Here is an 11,007-nt window from a genome sequence, read left to right as displayed (position 1 = left end):
CTAAGAGACAAAACACTGGCAACATATTTGTTACTGTTTGTAAACAACGAATGTCTAAAACTCAGATACTGTACTCCCGTGAAAAGTACTCAGTGCAGATGCACAAGACTGCAGATATGCAAAGTCACATGTAATACATCCAAAATAATTACAATGTATGTGATTAATGTAAAACATTGTACGTCGTTAGCTTCCCGTGAACAACGCTGTCGAGCTGAGCACTGAGCTGTCACCTCAAGATACATAAAAGTCTACAAAACACATCATACTTCAATAATTACACGTTAGTGACTTGTTGGTCCAACGGCCTTGCCGCATTGTTAACACCGGTTCCCGTCAGATCACGGAAGTTAAGCGCTGTCGGGTTGGGTTAGCAACTGGATGGGTGACCATCCGGTCTGCCGAGCGCTGTTGGCCAGCGGGGTGCACTCAGCCCTCGTGATGCAAACTGAGGAGCTACTTGACTGAGAAGTAGCAGCTCAGGTCTCGTAAACCGACATAAGGTCTGGAGGGCGGTGTGCTGACCACATGCCCCTCCATATTCCATCCAGTGACGCCTGTGGTCTGAGGATGACACGGTAGCCGTGCGGTACCCTTGGGCCTTCCAAGGCCTATTCGGACGAAGTTTAGTTTAGCTTTAGTGACTTGTTACCCTGTGTTTATTTATTTACTGGTCACAGTTCATTTTTTAAGAGCTTCTACGTTTGATAGCGTAAAGCAATAAATTATTCGGCTGGTAGAAATATTTCAGTAGCTAGTTCATAGTAAGAAGGAATGGAAATTCACCTGCGTAAAGCACGTCAGCTAACAGTGGGTGGCGAGGAGAGCGCCTGAGAGTTGGGCTACCCGGTGAACTGCTGCGCCAGGGGGTTAAGCAGCTTGCAAGGCGCGCAGAGTGTACCTCGCCTGAATGGGCGGCACCCCTGCACCCCTGCTCGCAGCGCGACAATAACGCCGTTCCCCGTGTTTGTCGGACAATATACGAGCGCGCCTGGAGAGGGAAAATCAAATGAAAATGGAAATGAGCTTTGCGAGGGGTGCCGGCAAAACGAAGGCAAACACCGGTCGATGATTTAAAATATTCACTGACACGGAGCGCGAGATGATTAGAGGAGAATGCCGCACTACACATGTAATTCCAGGAACAGTTTATCTGTCGACATTAGTCCGAGCTCAAGCGGCCAGTGAAAAGAACAAAGAGCAACAACAACAAAACGAAGAGAGAGAATAAAAATCAAATTGCCCGGGTCTCTCGTCCTGGTTGTACTGTCGTTTTATTGGAAAAAGTTTTAATCGAGTAAGTATCTAACATTTTCCGTCGAGTTTCGGATTACATTCATTAACATAATTAGTGCTCAGTGAGTAGATAATTATTTAACTGGCACTGAAATGTCTGATACACAAAGGGTTTGTTAATGGTGTCAGTTTTGCCGCGCCATACTAATAAGTTCATAGTTCAAAATGATGCAGTATCCCATTATTCTCCGAACTTAGTTTCAACGTAACGCAATAATTTAGCATATTGACATGATGAATGCAGTAACTCTACTCCGTATTACATGACAAAAGACCAACCAATTATCAGGTTTATTTTCATGCGACTGAGATATTTTTCATCTTTATCTGCTCTAAAACATTAATTTTCAGTCAAAGTAAAAAAAATGATTGTAGTGCTATTTGATTTTTGAGTTTTCATTGGTCGGATTTATTTTCTGCTGACACCGACGTCTCTAGCGATGGATGTCTCCAATTTACATAGATGAGGGAAGGAGGGCTTTTGTGAAAGAACACTCTTCACGCTTTAATGAAATAAAATAGAAAGTTCACGAGAAACCTAAATAGAAGCGGATGGAAAGAGGTGACAGTCACACACATCAAAAATTTTGATAGTTTTCTACATTCAGTTCTCAGTCAATATGGGATAAGATAAGAACATTCAAAGAACTATGAAAACTGCTAAGTACACAAAGATTCTTACTATTTAACAAGCTGTTTCTTTCTCTGTTCGTATTCGTTCGGAGGAGACTTGTAGAACTGTGTACAAAACAACGTGGCAAAGGCAAATAAAACCACTTTCACACGATATTATTTCTGTAATAGAGGAAAATCTAGACGTTCGCAATGTATCGGAAACCAAAGAACAGAAACACAACTTTGTGCTGAGCTGAACTGACTCGGAAGAGATGCTGGGAGGTGCCACGCATGTATCTCTGCTGGGTTGTCGAGTTCTCAATACACTCTGCGGCCAAGCGAGCCTTCAGGATTTATATAAAATTCCATATCGATGAAGTGCTGCTCACAGTTCTTTTCAGTTTCTACCGACAATTGGGAGTTCTCGTATTACTGGTAAACATTGTTGTGGGAGGTAGGTAATCGGTCTCCAGCCTTTGGCCAGATGACGAAATACTCATTTCAGCTGCGAAGCCAGCGTTCGTAGCGCTGGTTCTTCCATTGCCTACAAAAATTCGTCTCCCGCATGTGATAAGAGCGGGAATGCCACAGTTAAATGGTTCAAATGGCTCTGAGCACTATTGGACCGCTCGGCCACTCTGGCCGGCAATGCCACAGTTACTCTACCCGTCTAACCGCAGAACTTCCATTTCCACCTGATCTAGGTGGCTGTAAGACAGAAATTACAGGCTCACAGCCTGATTTATTCTCACTATTGTGGCCATCAGTTTCCCCTCATTTATTTATAAGTGGGTTCGCTGAGTAGGTCCTGTATTTTCTGTAACATTCAGATACTTTCGTTACAAAGACATCATTGTGCTTGCACGCACGTTTCGGAATTACTGCACGGTCATTTTTATGCTTTACGATGATGTTTTACTTTGGTAGTTTTCCTTGGGAAGGGAGGGGGGAAACAAGATGTTCAGTTTGTCTTTTAACTTTCTCCGTATCGGCTTGTGCTAAGTATAGAAGAGTCGACTGGGTCGAGAATCTCCTCTTCGGGAAAAAGTCTGTGTACCGCTCCAAAAGTGAGCTCCTTAGGGAGACACTCTTTGGTGGCGTCAGGTTACGGTTAGGACGACAAACTACTGTCTGCAGCTCCTCCAGCTTCAGTTAACCCTGCGTCATCTTCTGCTGGAGAATTTCGAAATTCCGCTTCTGCCTGTCAAACATTATTACTCAACCCACTGCCTTGTTGGAAGGTAAATTTTTCAGTTATCACCTACCTACAGGTTTCTGTTTTTCGACTAGTTAATGTTCTAACAAAACTAGTGTTCTGTTGCCGATGTCGAGATCGGAAAAAGCATAACGAAGCATTCCCTGCAGTATTTCTTTCCCCGATTCCTATATAGTTTTTTCGCCTTGTTCAATCTCATAGGCATTTGGACGCGGTGTGTCTTTATGGAAACGAGGTTTTGATTTACCCTTCATTGTATGATTACTTCTCTTCAGTCTCAGCGATATCAGCTGCTGAAATGTTTTCGTACTTTCTGTCCATGCAGGTCGGATACATACATGCCTAAACTTACACGGTCAGTGTCATCTTCAATAAAACTTTTTCTGGGTCTGTGACAGTGCTGAAGTATTGTGAAATTAAACAACATTGCTACCATTGCTGAAAGTGGCCTTTGTCTGCTATTAGAGTAACGCCACTACACCATTTATACCGCGTGTTAAAAAAGAATCTCATGTGTTAAAAAAGCGTCTTATGTTCTTATGGAAGATAGTATTGTTAAAAAGTAGAACAAAGACTCTCATAAAGGTAAGTTCGTAAAATCGTACTTACTGAGATATTTATTATTTCAGTTGAATCGAGAATGACCAATATCGGTGCTATAGGTAGCCTTCCTGTTGACATTCATAATAACTCCGTTACGTTTTGATTGTATATGTGCTTAGCCCTCTGAATGTGACGCTGTTGTGAGAAATAGCACTCACAACTGTCGTCGGCATGAACCGTTCCATTTGAATCTTTCTTAGGTTGTACTTTCACAACAATAAGATCAGTCATCCCGTGAAATGCGGACGACGCCAACAGTGAAATAGAGTCCAATTGTCCCACGCGTGGAACGGCAGCCGTATTCCGGTAAGGTTTAGCCAACGGCGTTTGCGGTATCGATAGCTACGATGCCACGGCGTAGGTGCAAGTTTTTAGGTTGGCACTACGACAGACACCGACGACAGCCCCCTCAATTATCGACCTTAATGACAGTGAAAAATTAAACCGCGTGTACCTAATGGAAATTTGGGAAAAGCAATCGTCACCGAAGTTAATCTGTCGGTAAAGAGGGAGGAAAGGGTTACATCTAAATGAAAGGAAAAATGCAAATGAAACTAGTGGAAATTAATTCTGAAAAGGGGTAAAGTTAATAAAGAAAGTAAATGTGCGGTCGTTACGTTAACAATTACTTTAATTAGATATTTGAGATTTGGGGAAAATTACGGTCGCCAGTCCTATGGACAACTACTACAATAACTGAAAGAAAAGGCTATTGCACATATAATTAGCACTAAAAGCGTGGCAACTGAAGGTTGACACGTGTTGTGTGAAAACTGAATGTTTGTCAGAAGTAATAAATTTCGTTACACTCTGACTTAATTTAGCAAAAGAATTAATAAAACCGGAAAACTGAAAATTTATTTAGTGACTGAAATTAATGGTGAACTTTCTTTCTGAAACACTATAAAATTCAATAAAATAAAGTTAGCCTTGGGCTACCTCAACAATCATCTCAAAAGCAACTTGAATCTACGCAATTTGGAACTAAGAGATTTAACTTTGAACTTGAATTAAATGATTTTGAAAAATTATCAATAGTAAAATTTAGTACGTACCAAACTGAGTTGCAGTCACAGGTAAGCTAAAATATGGTAACGAAACTCGCACTCTTAATTTGTGCTTGTGTAATCTAAATATTGTAGCCAGCTATGAATACTTTAACTGAACTTTGAAATTAAAGCAGTGAAATGGAATGATATTACTTTAACGCTGGCGTTTGAATTTCAACGACACTCGTGTTCATTCCGGAAAAGGAAGGGACCCTGCTTGGTAATGCAATTGGGACAATGAGCAACAAAGTTTCATGCTATGTTGCTGTAATTTTGTGAGGCAAATTGAACAGTTTGAAAAGCTGAGGTCTGCCATACAGTTCTAAAACTTCACATGCTTCCAGTCTTCCTTGTTGGTTGATTGAAGGTTTGAAGTCGTCGATCGAGGAGGTGGCGACAGTCACTCGTTGTCGGCCGTCGCTGTTGCAAAAGCTGGATGTTGGCGCGCCTTCTTCTCGACACGGTCACCAGGCGAAACGGGCTCTTGATAAGCGCCAGCTAATGCTCCCCGTCCGCGACACTGTGTCAGAAACTATCATAGCAAGTCGAGCGCAATTACATGCTGCCAAACCCTGAAAGCGCGGCAACTCGCGGGAGCGTCACACGACACACCTGCTCCACCGCCCTACCCCAGCCAGACTCTCTCTGCCCATGCTCCACGCGGCAGAGTTAACACTACCGAAGATCCTAAAGACTTTGGTTCTCCACACGACCTATCGATGTAATCGTTCCATAGCATAGTTTTCCCTAGGCAAAAATAACAAAAAATATTTACAAAAAAAATCCAATTATATATCGACATAAATGCATATATATACAAATAGTAAAACAATTACAATATACAAAGACACAGAAATGTTATATCTTCAGGTAACAAAATAAGGAAAAAAGTTTGCAGTGCATTAGATGGAAATAGGAGGATATGCATTTCCGGCGTTACAAGCTGAGACGATATCTCACAAGCACGCAATCTGATTACAAGCCGCTTGTGAGGTACGATGGCAAAAGCCTTCTGGAAATCTAGAAATATGGAATAAATTTGTAATTCGTTGTCGAAAGCACTCAACACTTTGTGTGAGAAAAGGGCTAGTTGTGTTTCACAAGAACGATGTTTTATAAATCCGTGTTGACAGTGTGTCAATAGACCATTCTCTTCGCGGTAATTGATAATGTTCGAACACAATATATATTCCAAAATCCTGCTGCATCTCTACGTTAATGATATGGGCCTGTAATTTAGTGAATTACCGCTTTCCTTGAATATTGGTGTGACCTGCGCAGTTTTTCAGTCTTTGGGTATGGATCTTTCGTCGAGCGGCTGTATACGATTGTTAAGTGTGGAGCTATTGCATCACCATACTCTAAAAAAGGAACCTAATTGGTATACAGTCTGGACCGCAAGACTTGCTTTTATTAAATGATTTAAGCTGATTCACTAAAGAGAGGATATCTACTTGCAAGTTACTCATGTAGGCAGCTGTTCTTCATTCGTATTCTGGAATATTTAGTTCGTCTTCTTTGGTGAAGCAATTTCGGAAGGCTCTGTTTAGTATCTCTGGTTTAGCAGCACTGTCATCGATAGCATTTCCATTGCTATCGTGCAGTTTAGGCATTGATCCTGTCTGGCCACTAGCGTACTTTACATACGACCAGAATCTCTTTGGATTTTCTGCCAGCTTTCGAGACAAAGTTTCGTTGTGGAAACTACTATAAGCATCTCGCATTGTCAGTGCTAACATGCAAGTAACACTGCGTGAAATAAACACAGAAATCAATGTGGAACGTACGACGAACATATCCGTTCGGACAGTACGGCGAAATGTGGCGTTAATGGGCTATGGCAGCAGACGACCGACGCGAGTGTCTTTGCTAACAGGACGACATCGCCTGCGGCGCCTCTCCTGGCCTCGTCACCATATCGGCTGGAATCCAACGACTAAAAAATCGTGACCTGGTCAGCCGAGTCCAGATTTCAGATGGTTAGAACTGATGGCAGGGTTCGATTGTGAACACGAAGCCATGAACCCTAGGTGCCAACAAGGCCCTGTGCAAGCTGGTGGTAGCTCCATAATGGTTTGCGCTGTGTTTACACGGGATTGGATGTGTCCTCTGGTCCAACTGAACCGATCACTAATTGGAAATGGCTATGTTCGGATACTAGGAGACCATTTGCTGCACCCAGTTTGCCCGACATGAATCCTATCGAACGTTTATGGGACACAACCGAGAGGTCAGTTGATGTTCAAAATCCTGCACCGGCGACATCTTTTGCAATTATGGACGGCTATAGGCGCAGCGTGGCTCGGTATTCCTGCAGACGACTACCAACGACCTGTTGAGCCCACGCCACATCGAGTTGCTGCGCTACGCCGGCCAGAAGTGGGTCTGACACGATGTTAGGAGGTGTCCCACGACTTTTGTCACCTCAGTGTATGCCTGCAGGCAACCCAGAACGTAAGCTCCCTTCCGACAATGCGTCATTCCTCTTGTACTATGATCGTAAAGAGTGGGACGACATGTGTAACTTACTTTTTAAAGTCCCTTGAATATCTCGCATAGACACCATGAAAATGAGATAAGAGACCTGAAAACGCGAACAAGGGCATATACATAATAATTTTTCTTTCGCATGGTACGAGGATGGATTAGGGCATTCCTGAGACGATACTGTCCCTGCCGCCGTGTGTCAAGGCTCAAAGTACGAGCGTACACGCAGCGTGCAAGACGCACGGCAACTGCTCTATACGGTAGCTCCCCGCTGTCTTCGCTGGACATGCGCTGTATTCGAGATTGGCACCAGTCCTAGTCTGGAAATAGTTTTAAGGAGTGACGTAACAGTAAAGTGCAATCCCTCATTTGTTTAAAACATTACAGATTTGTCTGTCATTTATACGAAACAATGAAAGAGGAAGGAAATTATGGCAACAGTGATAAATTAAAAACTTAAACAGTTTGTTCATAGTATACAAATAAAATACACTTATCATCCAGAACACTTTAACCAGCTGTCTAGCGGTTCTAGGCGCGCAGTCCGGAACCGTGCGTCTGCTACGGTCGCAGGTCGAATCCTGCCTCGGGTATGGATGTATGTGATGTCCTTAGGTTAGTTAGGTTTAAGTAGTTCTAAGTTATAGGGGACTTATGACCACAGCAGTTGAGTCCCATAGTGCTCAGAGCCATTTTGAACCAGCTATCTAACCGCCGGTATGTCCACCTCTGACACGAATAACAGCGGCGACGAGTAGTGGCGTGGAAGCAATGAGGCCTTGGTAGGCCGCTGGCGGGAGTTGGCACCACATCTGAACACACAGGTCACCCAGTTACCGTAATGTCCGGGAGGGGGCGATGAGCTCTGACGCTACATTCAATCACTTCCAAGATGTTGTAATGTTGATGCATTAAGTTGTTCTGAAAGCGGTGCTGATATTCAAGACAATAAAAGCCGGTTAAAAGCTGTGAGCTATCTGGGGAAGACAACATTGCGTTACTGAGCAATGTTTCACCAAGTATCCAGTCTAGCTTACCAAATTCCCAACCAGACTAACATTAATTATAATCTTTTAATAGTCATCTTACGGCAACTGGTCCTGTATATAAGGTGCCTTATTTAGGATCGTGAAAATGTGAGATTGTAATCTTACGGAACACATCAAATAGGGAGCCAAGATTGGGAGACTGCATACAACACTGCATTCATAAAATAACACACGAAGAACGTTGAAACATATGCAAGAGGAAATTAACCACAACCAACCGATTCAATTTTCACCGAAAGCAGTTACGTTCGTAGCGCAACCCTGTCCATCATGAAAATACCACACACTGGTATACTAAATTCATACTAACTCTCTGTGAAATCTTCCCGAAAAGAATAGCTGAGGGCTACTTTGATGATTACACCACATGCTTCACGTGGTCAACTTGGTTTGCACAAAGAGTGTAACTTCACTATAATTTTGATAATTAAAATAAATTACATCGAAACGCAACTGGTTACTATCAGCTTACTATTAACCTGATGGGTCAATCAATTGTATAAGCACGTGGTACTGGTCTCACAAAGTACAACCCATGAGGGTTGAACATAAAGAAAAGTTGCTATATTTAAAAATATTGTCAAGACGAGACGTTATAATCTCACGCACATTCGCATTTAAGATTGATGATCTTAGTTAGAGTTACGTATCATCAACACGTGGTTCCACTTTACTCACATAGTAGTGACAAAGCAACTACTGGAAGATATTCTGAACTTCACACTCAAATTACACTGCGTTGCAATTTAAGATAACATTAGATATTTTAGATCTAAACCTGAAATAAAGGTGCTTAAATTTTCAGTTAGGCTGAATTAGGAAATCCATTGTCCTACAGACTTAGCAGAGACGCACTTAGCCGGAGATTGTACCACTTCAGACGCTCGCCGTGGACAGACTGCCATGGACCCCTACCGAGGGTGCTTCACAGATACAAACGGAAGTGATCAGAAGGCAGCTTCCTATACCAACATGACAAGGGACAGACAGGACCACACCAAGAATAGAAACCTCTTTGCTTTTAGAAAGCGTAGCTACCTATTCCGACGCTGGTCCTACTGTTGTCTAGCAGACAGGCTTGTCTGCTACCATCAAGCACGCAACTAGAAATATATTTGCTCATTCATCCATTCACACAGAAGGGAAGGGGGATGACAGTATCTTATCACATACACTATGTAAAAGAAAGCGCATGTAGGTTCCATATAAGGCTGTGTGATATGAATTACATACAAATTGTGTTTTAAAGTGTAGTAGTGTGACAGATCGTTCTTGTTTATGTGTAAAACTAACACGTTACACTGCTCAGTCTCCTCCCAGATAGAGTCAGAAACACCACAGTAAATTTAGAAGTGGAATGTATGCTGTAAATGACAACAGATTTAAGAAATTAACATGAAAGGAATCCAACAGAGACCTTTCAATGTGTTCGATCGGGATAAGATCTGGTGAGTTCGGGGGTGGGGGGGGAGGGGGGGCAGCTCAGGAGTTGTCACTCGCCACTGCGTTCCCCGATTCACTCCATCACACTCCTGTCCTTGTGACATGGCGCACTGCCTTGTTGAAAAATGCCACTGCCGCCTGGGAAGAGGATCATCATGAAGGGGTGTATGTGCTCGACAACCAGTGTACGATACTCCTTGGCCGTCATGGTGCCTTGCACGAGTTCCACTGGACCAATGGAGGTATACGTGAATGTTTCCCAGAGCATAATGGAGCCGCCGCCAGCGAGTTTCTGTCCTGTAGCACAGGTGTCAAGGAACTGTTGCCCTGGAAGAAGACGGATTCGCGCCCTCCCATCGGGTTGATGAAGGAGACATGCAACGCTCTGACACTGCGCCAACGTCTAGTGCCTATGGCCACGTGCCAATTTCAGTCGTAGTTGCCCACGTCGAGGTGTTAACACAGGCACACGCATGGGTTGATGGCTGCGTAGGCCCATCGTTAGGAGTGTTCGTTGCACTGTGCGTTCAGACACACTTGTACTGCGCCCAACAGTAACGTCTGACGTTAGTTTCGATACAGTTCACCGCCTTTTCTGTGTTACAAGTCTGCCTACTCTAGGACGTCTGACATCTGTAATGAGAGGTGTCTGCTTAATGGCATGACGTCTGGACGTGGCTTCACCTTGATTTCAACACGTGTTGAAGAGACTTACCACAGCACTCCTTAAACACCCGGCAAGCCGTGCAGTTTCCGAAATACTCGGTACGCGCCATCGGTCAAACTGACATACATTGTGTGCCTTCCGTATTCTGCACACGGACAGCACCTTCACTGATACTACACGCACCCTGCGTGTGTCACGCTAGCAGTCATTCCCCGCCAGCTGACGCTGCTATCGCCTGGACGGGTTTGTTCAAAATGGTTCAAATGGCTCTGAGCACTATGGGACTTAACATCTATGGTCATCAGTCCCCTAGAACTTAGAACTACTTAAACCTAACTAACCTAAGGACATCACACACATCCATGCCCGAGGCAGGATTCGAACCTGCGACCGTAGCGGTCGCGCGGTTCCAGATTGAATTGCCTAGAACCGCCCGGCCACCAGCGGCCGGCGACGGGTTTGTATCGGTAGTAGGTCGGTGTTCATAATGTTCTGTCTGATCAGTGTAGAAAGTAGATGATTTTTTGCCTGTGTCTACATAACACATCTTTATCTGCTTGTAGCGCTTGAAAACGGACAAAT

At 43.6% G+C, this 11,007-nt stretch overlaps 1 pseudogene; it reads left to right on the top strand.

The window, feature by feature from the left end:
• Positions 1-299: 299 nt before the first annotated feature.
• On the top strand, positions 300-417 carry LOC126459153 (5S ribosomal RNA; annotated as a pseudogene).
• The last annotated feature ends 10,590 nt before the right edge of the window (positions 418-11,007 follow it).

The sequence above is a fragment of the Schistocerca serialis genome, chromosome 2, assembly GCF_023864345.2.
Source record: "Schistocerca serialis cubense isolate TAMUIC-IGC-003099 chromosome 2, iqSchSeri2.2, whole genome shotgun sequence".
In the NCBI taxonomy this organism is placed as follows: Eukaryota; Metazoa; Arthropoda; class Insecta; order Orthoptera; family Acrididae; genus Schistocerca; species Schistocerca serialis.
This window is presented reverse-complemented; position numbering and strand designations above follow the sequence as displayed.